General features: G+C 49.8%; 1 pseudogene; it reads left to right on the top strand.

Annotated features, from left to right (window-relative positions):
• The first annotated feature begins 2,350 nt into the window (after positions 1-2,350).
• LOC138083632 (group XIIA secretory phospholipase A2-like) lies at positions 2,351-8,886 on the top strand (annotated as a pseudogene).
• Positions 8,887-10,320: the final 1,434 nt, after the last annotated feature.

Raw genomic sequence — 10,320 nt, 5'->3', positions numbered from 1 at the left:
CCCGCTCCCTCTCCTCTTCTCCACCCTCCTGCCCGCTGCCCCAGAGGCTCCACCTCCTGCCCTCACCTCCCAGCTGCTCTCCGGTCCTTCGAGGCTGGGGTCCCTGCCACCTACCCAGCCTCATCTTGTTCCCTCCCTGTCTCCTGTTTCATAAGGGGCTTCCCTGCTGGCTGACTTTGTTCTGTTTCTCACCTCTGGGGCTTGCTCATGCTTACTTCTTCTGCCTGGACTGACTTTCCTTTCTTACCTCATCCCTTACCCAGACAACCCTTACTCACTTTTCAGAGCCAGCTCAATGTCACCTCCTCCAGGAAAACTTTTCAGACCCCACCCAGCCTAGATTACAGACTCCTGCTCTGTTCCCATATTACCAGCGCATGACTCCACCGGTGTGCTTACCACATTATTTTGTAATTATCTGCCTGTGTGTTCAGCTTTGCCATTAAATTGCTATTATGTTGGGGGCAGAGACCACGCTTATTCATCATTCTACTCCTCTGTGTACAGAGTAACCCCCTTTTCACATCCTATCACTTCGTAACAAATCACCCCACAATTTAGTGACTTATTTTGCTCATGAGTTTTTGGATCTGGAATTTGGGAAGGTCTCAGACAAGTAGTTCTCACCTGGGGTCTGCCATGGGCTGCAGTCATGCAGAGGTTCCCCCGGGGCTGGATAGTGTATGCTCATGGCTGCAGCTGATGCTGGCACTTGGCTGGGGGCTTGACGGCTTTTGATTAAAATGCTACAATGTAGCTTCTCCAGCATGGCAGTCTCTGGGTAGTCAAAATCAACACCTTGCGGTGTTAGTCACTCAGTTGTGTCCGACTTCTTGCGACACTATGGACTGTAGCCCACCAGGCTCTGTCTATGGGATTCTCCAGGCAAGAATACTGGAGTGGGTAGCCATTCCCTTCTCCAGCGGATCTTCCCAACCCAGGGATTGAACCTGGTGTCTCCTGCATTGCAGGCAGATTCTTTACCATCTGAACCACCAGGGAAGCCCAGTCAACATCTTACGTAGCTTAATTCCCCAGAGCAAGCATCCTAAGAGAGCCAGAAGAACGCTGTGTGACCTTTTCTGATCCAGTCTTGGAGTCAGGCCGTGTCACTTCCACTGTATTCTATGGGCTATAAGTGAGTCACTGAGGAAAGCCTAGAATCAAGGGGAAGAGACAGGGATCCACTAACTAAAGAGAAGAGTTTTGAAGAATTTGCAGACATGCTTTAAATCCTCCATCACCCTCAACACATTTGTCGGATGGATGGTTGGGTGGATGGAAATTGCTCCCCGCCTAATCTGCCCTGTGGGCACTTGGTTCTTTCTTTCCTGCTTCGTTCTCCTGCCCCACCGTGACCCCAGCTATTTGAGAATTGGCAAGGCAGAGCAGCTGGTGGTGGAAGAGCCAACAGGCTAACACCCCACAGCCTGCTGTCAGCTGCTGGGAAATGGTGGGGCCAGTCCCTGTCAAGTCCTGGACTTCAGTTTCCCTGTTCAGATAACAAAGTGCTAGGCCACATCTCTTTAAGACCCCCTCTCCTCTGAGTACATTCAGACCTCCCTTCTTGCTTTCTGAGAAGGTGGCTGGAGGTGGAGTCCAACCTCCATCTGCAAGGCTGCTCCCAGCCTTTATGTCTTTGAGGATTTGCTTCTAAATGACACAAGCACAAACAATACATTCTGGTGTGAGAAATTCAAATAGTACAGAAGTATAGAGAGCGAAATATGAACTTCCCTCTGACCTCTCTTTAGGCTCTGCCTCTTTTCAAAGGAGAGCAGCCCCATGAGGCCACCCTCGTGGCCCCTTTAATAGCATCTGCTTTTCTGAACATTGTAGATGCAGGGATAGCTTTGCTGGGGATTTGTGGTTTTCTTTTTCTTTTAACACAAATGAGACCATACTGTTCACGTTGTTCTGCAACTTACCCTTCTTCACTTAATGCTGTATCTCTAACATGTCTGAATAGGGATCGCCCCAAGGCTTTTGCTGTCCTCTAGAATATGCCACAGCACCGAACACGCCACGTGGTTCATTTGCCCATTCTCCTTCTTGTCAAACGTGGGTAGATTTCCAGTTTTCCATTATTCCATGCAATCGTGGACGTTCCCAAGCTGTGTTCAGAGGCCCCGGGGCTTGGAAGGCTGCACCACATTGCATCTCTGCCCAGTGATATGGAGAAGCTCTCTCCAGGCAAACCTGAGTTTGCTCTCTCCAGTTCATATTCTGAGTGCAAGTCCGGAACTGTGTGGCCTGGGACGCCTCACTTAGGTTCCCTGAGAACTGGCAGAAGCGCCAGTGGAATACGGCCCCCACCTCCTCCAGGCAGGCAGGCAGGCGCAGAGGCAGGATGGCCGGTCTGCGGGCTGCGGCGCTCCCCAGCCGGGCTCTGGTGTGGTTATGTAACTGGACGGCTAATGCTGCTTACATGGTCGGTAGAACCCAAATTAAAAGAGGAAATTATTCTCCGGATGCTCAATTCGCCTAATCCCCATCTGTCTTTCCCCTGGTCCCCCACACTCGCCGAGCGCTGGCATCTAAGGGTCTTGAACGTGCTCCAGATTTCTAATTTAGTTTGCTTATGCAACCAAAAATATTATGGCCGCGTTTCCTGGGGGTGACTAAGTCTGTATTCTGGGCTCCAGGCACGCTAAAAACGGCAGCGCCAGGGCCCCACGCTGCTCGCGCGCACACCACGCGCCGGCTTTTTTTGGTTCCTCCGAGGCTCAAGCAGCTCTGCGCCGGTGGGGGCCGCAAGGGCAAGAGGCCCCCGGACCTCGGGAACGCGGAGGGCCCGGGCTCCGGGGAGGAAAGAGTGCATCCCCGCCAGGGCTAGTCTGGGGTGGTGGCAGACGCGCCGCGCGCGGGGGGGAATTGGAGGGGGGACTTGGAGGGGGGGTCGTTCTGGTCTCCAGCACCTGGAGTCCTCTCAGAACCTCACCCTCCTTCCTTTTCTTTTATTCTCCCGCCCTGATTCCTCTGTGCCAGGCGCAGGAATCCATCTTTTCCGCGTGTGCCCTCACCCAGAGATTTGTGGAAAGGTATTTGCCGCACCATTCTTGACTCTGAAATAGCGAAAACTTGGAGACGCACTTCTATCAGTGGGGATCCATCTAGTAAATGAGGGAAACTTCAACACTCTGGGGTCAGTGCAGCTGATAACAAATAATGGGTTGATCAAGCTGGCTTGATGTGGATTTGATTAAATTAAAATAAGGGCAAATCACAAAAAATAGAGTAGAATTCTACTTTGTTTTTAAAAAAACCATCAGTGTGAACTCGGAAGGCGACATTGAACTGTAGGGGGTCACCTCTGGTCCGCAGACTGAGATTGGGGGTCGGGGAGGGTGGAAGAGTCTCGGGTTTTATCCTACTTCTGCAATTTTTTTTTGAAACATACAAAGAGACTGTGTTTGCATATTACTGGCACACTTTGCTTTCAGTGTTACAGGGGAGCTGGAGAGAAGAGCAGGGAGCTTCCCTGACTCTGTCCTAGTTTCTAGAACCAGTGGTCAGATCAGGAGTGGGACTGGCAGGAAGGTATCCGCTCTCTACCCGCTCCTGGCTGGGTATCAAGATGCAGGACCACTGTGCTTTGAGGTCTTGCTGCCAGACTTCTTGGAGTTGAAGACTGGATGGGCACCTGGCCTGGCAGGGCAAATGCTGAGGGGCAGAGCACCAGACCTGGAATCAGAAACTCGGCATCCAGTCCTGGAGGACTGGGTTGAGGGCCGGTCTCCCTTATGCCCACTGCTTTAGCATCCTTTGCTCTGATGGCCAGACCAGGGCTGGGTGAGAAGGTGTGGCGACCTGGCCACCAGCTCTAAGCCTGAGGCCTACTGTGAGACCTCAGCCCCTTCTTGGGGCAAGACCAGGACTCCCTGAGGCCCCAGATGCAGAGGGCAGGACGTGTTTCCCAAGCCTATGACAGGCCCAGTCTGGATCCACACAGTGCCAACCAGTCGGATGGTGGAGGCATCTACACTGTCACTGGAGGAGAAGAGAGGCAGCTGCCCACACTAAACAGGGCGTCCCTACAGCATGCTGCCCGTGCCCCCAGTGTGCACTCATCATTCCAAACCAGGAAGCCCACCGCGGGACTGCCTTAGGTGCCTCTACTCCATGACTTCTTGAGGCCTTTAGTCGCTCAGGCACACGGAGATGCTCCATGAGATGTACTGAATGCAGCTTTTACCAAAAACAGGTGACTCAGGGGCCCTTTCCTTCCTGAGCCTCTCAGGGGTCCAGAGTGCTACAAACTGGTGAGCCAGTGAAGGCAAGAGATGGATGGCAGGTGAATGGAACTGGCGCAGTTTGGAGAAACTTCAGATGAAGATGTCGGGGGGAGAAAGGGGCACCTCATCTGTGAGAGATAAAAACAAACAGTCCTGCTAATGTCTGCCAGGGCAGGTGCGGGGGACCAAGGGTAATCTCTTTTCCTCAAAGCTTGCCCCCTGCACATGCACATCACAAGCATGGACTCACACAGAAGGCATGCAGCGCTCAGCTCCTCACAATCTGAGCACATCCACTCGTGCACACCCCCACGTACGCCCTCACATGAGAGGCACACCACTCATGAGAAGAGCACAGATCCATGCACATTCAAGGACACACCCACACAAACCCTGGTGCCCAGGCAAACCCATTGGTGCTCACACAGAAGAAGGCAAGCATGCAAGACACCAAAGCACAAATGGGGCTCCCAGGTCCACACACACGCTAGCAGCCACGCATGTACGCACACATGCAGGTGGACGCTGGTCTACTGGAGCTGCTCTGGCGGGCACACTGAGGACACGTTTGCATCCGCACACCCTCATCACACGGTGGTTTCTAAGGCCATAACAGTCTCCCTTCTTCTTCTTGTAAGTGGAGCCAGCGGGGATGGAGTGAAATTGTGGTTTAGAGGGAAGCTGAAGGACTCCTAAAACGCATTTAGCAAAGCAGTTCACAGAGGCATATGTCCTTGAGTATTTTTATCTTTAGCACTCTTATATGTCTAGCAAAGTCTGGGTGGCTCAGTATTGCTGCCAGGAAGGAGGACAAGTGGCATATGGCCTCTAGGTGCAGAGAAAGGGCACCCCTTGTTCCTTGTCACCCTCCCACCTCCCCCCGCCACACACACCATAGTGTTTTCTCCCCCAACCGACTGGGTTCCCCAGAAGCGTGCCCAGGCTGCCCTCTTCCCACTAGGAGAACAGCCAGCGGGGCAGGTTCCCGAGCCCCCACCCAGGTGCCTGGAGAGCAGGTCTGCCAGTCCCATGCCCACCCCCTCAGGAGCTCAGCTCTCCAGAGCACTTGAGGCTGTAACCATCAGCCCTGGGTGTGGGCTGTGGCTGATTGTGGGAGGCCTGGCTCCAGTTCTCCCAAATGTATGCATGGATAGTGTTTTCCACTATTCCTGAGCTGGCAAAAGTTCTGGGCATGTGCCCCAGCCCTCTGGTTGGTCGCAGACAAGCCAGTGGATTTTGGAAGCTGTTTAATCCTTGGGTTCTGACGTGCCCAGTTTACCATCAAGCAGCATCTAGTGCCCACGGATCTGATGTCAGAGGGCGGCCCTGGCACAGCTCCATCCTTCCTGCCCACATGAGCATGGTGGAGCCGACAGAAAGAGGAGCCCCAAAGACTTGCCTCGTGAATCACAGCCATTTGCTTCACGCTAGGCCTGCAAACATCAGCACCTTCTAAAAAATGATGCTGTAAAAGAAAAATAGCAAGGAAAAGTAATCAGGAGCTATCAAGTGAAGGTAGCAGACGAGCAAACCATTATGACCTTGTGTTTATTTTAAACAATACTAAGTGTATTTAGGCAGAGAAAAAACTGGAAAAACTAACGGTGATTATATTTAGAAATTTATCATTCAGCAAATACTTGTTGAACACCTAGTATCTGTATTTGTCAGATTGCTCGGGGTGCTGGGATTATAATAGTGAAGTGACAAAATGCTTAGGGATCTTAGATTCTTGAGAGTTAACAGACAATAACAAACACCTAAGTTCAACTTGTAGCATGTTAAACGTTGATAAGCGTGATGGGAAGAGGGCAAGGAGAAGAGATACAGGGCACTGGAGAGCTGTAATTTTTTTTTTTTTTTGATGTGGACCATTTCTAAAACCTTTACTGAATTTATTACAATACTGCTTCTGTTTTATCTTTTTGGGAGTTTTGGCCACGAGGCATATGGGATCTCTGCTCCCTGCCAAGGAATTGAATCCACATCTCCTACATTGGAAGGCAAAGTCTTAACCACTGGACCACCAGGGAAGTCTCAGGAGCTGTAATTATTCATAGATTTTATTTTTAGAGCAGTTTTAGATTTATAGAAAAATTAAAATAGTACAGAGAGTTCCCCCAAATCCCACGCTCCACCCCGTACACAATTTCTCCTGTTATTGATGTCTTAGATTCAGTTCAGTTCAGTCACTCAGTCATGTCTGACTCTTTGCAACCCCATGGACTGCAGCACGCCTATCTATTCACCATGAAGTGATGGGACCAGATGCCATAATCTTAGTTTTTAGAATGCTGAGTTTTAAGCCAGCTTTTTCACTCTCCTCTTTCACTTTCATCAAGAGGCTCTTTAGTTCTTCACTTTCTGCCATAAGGGTGATGTCATCTGCATATCTGAGGTTATTGATGTTTCTCCCAGCAATCTTGATTCCAGCTTGTGCTTCAGCCAGTCCAGCATTTCTCATGATGTACTCTGCATATAAGTTAAATAAACAAGGTGACCATATACAGCCTTGACGTACTCCTTTCCCAATTTGGAATTGGTCTGTTGTTCCATGTCCAGTTCTAACTGTTGCTTCTTGACCTACATACAGATTTCTCAGGAGGCAGCTAAGGTGATTTGGCATTCCCATCTCTTAAAGAACTTTTCGCAGATTGTTGTGATCCACACAGTCAAAGGCTTTAGCATGGTCAATGAAGTAGAAGTAGATGTTTTTCTGGAATTCTCTTGCTTTTTGTATGATCCAATGGATGTTGGCAATTTGACCTCTGGTTCCTCTGTCTTTTCTAAATCTAACTTGAACATCTGGAAGTTCTCAGTTCATGTACTATTGAAGCCTACTTTGGAGAATTTTGAGCATTACTCTGCTAGCATATGAGATGAGTACAATTGTGTGGTAGTTTGAACATTCTTTGGCATTGCCTTTCTTTGGGATTGGAATGAAAACTGACTTTTCAGTCCTGTGGCCACTGCTGAGTTTTTCACATTTGTTGGCATATTGAGTGCAGCACTTTAACAGCATCATTTTTAAGGATTTGAAATAGCCCAGCTGGAATTCAATTACCTCCATTAGCTTTGTTTGTAGTGATGCTTCCTAAGTCCCACTTGACTTTGCACTCCAGGATGTCTGGCTCTAGATGAGTGATCATACCATCGTGGTTAGATTTGATGTCTTAGATTAGAATGGTGAATTTGCAACCCTTGATTAATGAACCAATATTATTGTTAACTAAAGTCTACTGTTTATTCAGATTTCCTTAGTTTACCTAAGTTTCACTTTCTGCTCCAGGATGCCACATTTATGCTTGTCTCCTTAGGCTTCTCTCGGCTGTGACAGTTTCTTAGATTTTCTTTGTTTTTGATGACCTTTACAAAACTAGGAGGTCCTGGTCAGTCAGGTTTATTGGGTTGGAATTTGCCTAATATTTTCTCATGATCAGTCTGGAGCTATGGGTTTTCAGGAGCAAGATCACAGAGATAAAGTCCAATTTTCATCACAGATCATCTCAAGGGTACATTTTATTAGCATGAGTTATGGCTCTGGATGTTGATCTTGATCACCTGGCCGAGGCAGTATTTGTTAGGTTTCTCTACTGGAAAGCTACTCCCACTTCCCTTCTTGAAGTGTGTGCTGCCCACATTTGGGTGAAAGTGATGCTCCCCCTCCCCCATTTAGGGTGAAGTATCAACATTATTTGGGATTCTTCTGCATGAAAGATTGATTTCTTTTCCCCCATTTATTGATTTACTCAACACATTTATAATGGACTCACAGATATTTATTTTACATTTGGGTTATAATCCAATAATATTTTATTTTGTTGCTAAAATTGGGAGCTCTCTCACTGACTCCTGTGGCCCTTTGACATACCCCCATCATTTTTTTTTTTAGCACTGCCTTTCTCTCTGGTACAAGATGCTCCAGACTCATCTTGTGTACTTCCTGTCCCAGTTCTGGAATCAGCCATCAGCCCAGAGTGGGGAGGGTGGGGTAGTTGGGGAGGTGTGTGTGTGTCTGGGCATGGGGTGGGCCACCACGGAGCCGGCCAGAGAGACTGCCTAGGGCACCCACAGTGGCTCGTGGAGGTCAGCCCAGCACAGCCCAGTGCCTGTCCTCCTCCTCCTCCTCCTCCTCCCCCTGGCTGCCACTTCCACGTGCCAGGAGCAGGCCCAGACTGCCAACGGAAGGGTCACCCTGAAGGCCATCTGGAAGGGCATTCACACGGTAGACTCATACCTGAATTCTGCCTTGGACTTCCTGGGAGGCAAGGACAGGCTCTGCCAGTGTAAGTGCCATGATGGCTCTAAGCTTTTACCATGCTATGGATATAGACCCTCCCCTCTGCCTCCTACGGTCTGGTGTTCATGTTAACCTCAGCATCCCTTCCTTGAAAAAGCGCTGCAACCAGCCTGGTGGGTGCTGTGAGACCTGCGGTAAACACAAAAACGACTGAGAAGAGTTTCAGTGTTGCCCCTCCAAAATTTGCAGAGTTGCACAGAAAACACTAGGGCTAGCTCAGCACGTGCAGGCCTGTGAAACCACCGCAGAGCTCTTGCTCGGGAACGTAAGCTTACATTTGGGCTGTAAGCTGAGCTGGACAGCCAGTGAGCCGCATGTAGGTGTCGCCAGGAAGAAAAAAATGATCTTTAAAGAAGATGCTGACAGGTGGTCACAGCAGATGAGGACAGAAGAGCATAACCTTTGACAAAGAGCTCACACTTTTACAGCATAAAGCTGCCTCATTCTTGTGAAAGGATTATTTTAAGACCTCATCTTGACATTAGAACTTCAAACGAAAGAAACAAATGCAGGTTATCTTCCTGGATGTTGATGTCTTCTTAGTGTTCAATTTTGTCTTGAGCAAGGGGTGCATGTTAAGGGGAGAAATTTTTAAAAGAAAGAGTCTGACTCAATTTTCACAACTGTATTTACCAAAAAATGAAGTCAAATGTAAAATTCATTATAAGGTATGTTCAACACTACCTTACTTGGAAATATGGGGAAATCTTCACTTAAGAAGTATGTTTGTTTATTGTAAAATTTAAAATACACATTTTTGCCCCTTCACAAAAAATCATTATATCAGGAATAGAATGAAGGGGATGAGTAGATACCATTATAAGAATCCAAAGAGCAATGACTTTGGCTTAGATTGGGTTGAAGCAATGGGCTGAGGGGCTGAGATTCTGAAGCAGAGCTGATGGCATTTTCTGATAGACTGGATGTTGGGTGAGAGCTGGCAGCCTGATCATATGGAAGGAGGCTGATGTAACTAGCCCTGTTGTGGGAAGACTGGAAGAGCCGCAGGTTTGGCGGAGTGCAGGAGCTCACCTTTGGGACGTGCTAGTTTGAGGGGTGCCCCCCAGGGTGGGACTTGGGAGCCATATTTACTTTTTCCTCAACTCTCAGCCTCTGGGCCCCGAGCTGGTCGTCAGGTCTGCGAAGTGAATGAAGGACGAATTCTGCAGGGCGGTATCTCTGGCCTGTGGGCCGGAGGCCACTGGACTCCTGAAAGAGGAGGGGTGGAGGAGAGGGGGCAGAGAAGGCACTAGAGGAGAGAAGAGGTGAGGGGATAGGAGCCAAGGGGAGAGGTGAGGAGGGTCAAGACACAGGGAGGCGTGGGGGAGGAGAGGAGCGGGGACACAGCAGCCCTCTCCAGACTCCGCAGCCTGGTGAGCGGGCAGCCGCCAGGAGCCCGCCTTGCTTCCCCGCTTCCTCTCACCCCCTCTCCTGCCCGTCAGCAAACGCTGGGGCCCATTCACCCTCATGATGGACACGGACCACCCTTCCCCCACCCTGACCGTCTCCCCCTGGTTCAGGCCGTCACTTCCTCCTACTCTTGCTCAGTCCTCTTCAACCTGCCTCCCCGCTCTCGTCCTTGCTCTGGGCCACTCACACGGGCCTCCGCAGTGCCCCCCGACTCAGCAGGTTATGACTGCCTCGGGCCTCTGCATCTGCCGTGGCCTCCACCTGCCGACCACTTTCCTCCACCATACCCCCTCATTCTCTTCAGGTCTCAGTTAGGATGTCACCTCAGACGGGCCTTCCCCAACCGCCCTCTACCACCGCCACTCACTACCCCCT

The sequence above is a fragment of the Capricornis sumatraensis genome, chromosome 8 (assembly GCF_032405125.1).
Source record: "Capricornis sumatraensis isolate serow.1 chromosome 8, serow.2, whole genome shotgun sequence".
NCBI lineage: Eukaryota > Metazoa > Chordata > Mammalia > Artiodactyla > Bovidae > Capricornis > Capricornis sumatraensis.
This window is presented reverse-complemented; position numbering and strand designations above follow the sequence as displayed.